Source organism: Palaemon carinicauda, chromosome 10, assembly GCF_036898095.1.
Source record: "Palaemon carinicauda isolate YSFRI2023 chromosome 10, ASM3689809v2, whole genome shotgun sequence".
NCBI classification, from domain to species: Eukaryota; Metazoa; Arthropoda; class Malacostraca; order Decapoda; family Palaemonidae; genus Palaemon; species Palaemon carinicauda.
The window spans coordinates 160802964-160804021 of NC_090734.1; the positions used below are offsets into that span (position 1 = coordinate 160802964).

Sequence of the window (1058 nt, forward strand, 5' to 3'; positions counted from 1 at the left end):
TTAAATACATTACCCTTTGGTTATCTGGAAAGAAAATAAAACAATGAAAATACAGAAGACTCCACGTAAACCTGCCTCTAGACATGTTTGTGACTAACCTTGGCGAAGTGTGTGTGGCTTCCGAGCTGCACTCAAAAAGGAATATGCAACAGGCTCCTTCCTTCCTTCCCAGTTCCTGCGTTTTTTCTCTCTTTCTCTCTCTCTCGCACTGGCTTGTCCTTCAATCGTATCGTGGCATCTTCTTCGTCGTCGTCTTCTTGTCCTTCTTAATGCAAGTCTTGCTTAGCTCGTCCCATGGTGCCGACCCGACGAGTGCACACACACACCTGTCCACACCTTCCCTATGATGGCCACCACGCCCTTCCGAATATTCTCCCCCCTTTGTTTTTGTTGCTGCCTTCGGTCCTTGCTGTGCCGTGTGTGTGTGAGTGTGTATGTGAGTGTGTCGACCGCCAGCCTAGTAGAACGGCGAAGGGCAGAAATTTTGGCACACTGACAGTCCCCTTCGAGAAAAAGAGGCGAAAATCAATGCCCTTCTTTAGGAGCAGCTACGTTTGAAGGCCCCGAGCAAGCACTCATGAAACCTGCTCACGGATATATTTTTTTCCAAGGCAATTTCGACACCCGAATCAGAGCGCTTATGGTGGTTCCAGAAAGTGAGGGGAAAAAAGCTCTCGGGAGACGGCTGGTTAAGTTAACAGCTGCGCACTACACTACATACTGACTGCTCTGAGAAAGATCAACCCTGCCCTGCTGCTAGATCAGACCGTGAGAAAAGGGGCGGTTGCCAAAGGTCTCTGGCGGACTAGTTTCGTGAATCTTTCGATATGACGATGTACGAAATAGTTACAAACACAGTAATGACATCTTGACTTAGGCTGAATGCCAAGGGAGGGAACGGAATCCAGGATAGAAGCTGTCATGGGAACGCACGGGCTCTTTTTCCATAAAAGATACCTTTGTTATTTAAACTGCGTCATACTCGTGACCATTTCTCCACGCGCTTTTGCCAAAACAGAAAGTTTCAAATAAACAAATGGTTTATAAATAATATACAC

The 1058-nt window shown here is 46.9% G+C and overlaps 1 protein-coding gene across 1 annotated transcript in view; it reads right to left on the minus strand.

Moving 5' to 3' along the window:
• Positions 1-694, minus strand: part of LOC137648562 (uncharacterized) — a 62457-nt gene extending 61763 nt beyond the window's left edge. The window contains exon 1 of the mRNA XM_068381476.1: positions 99-694. The gene's annotated coding sequence lies outside the window, so the exon portion shown is untranslated. The remainder of the gene's footprint in view (positions 1-98) is intronic.
• Positions 695-1058: the final 364 nt, after the last annotated feature.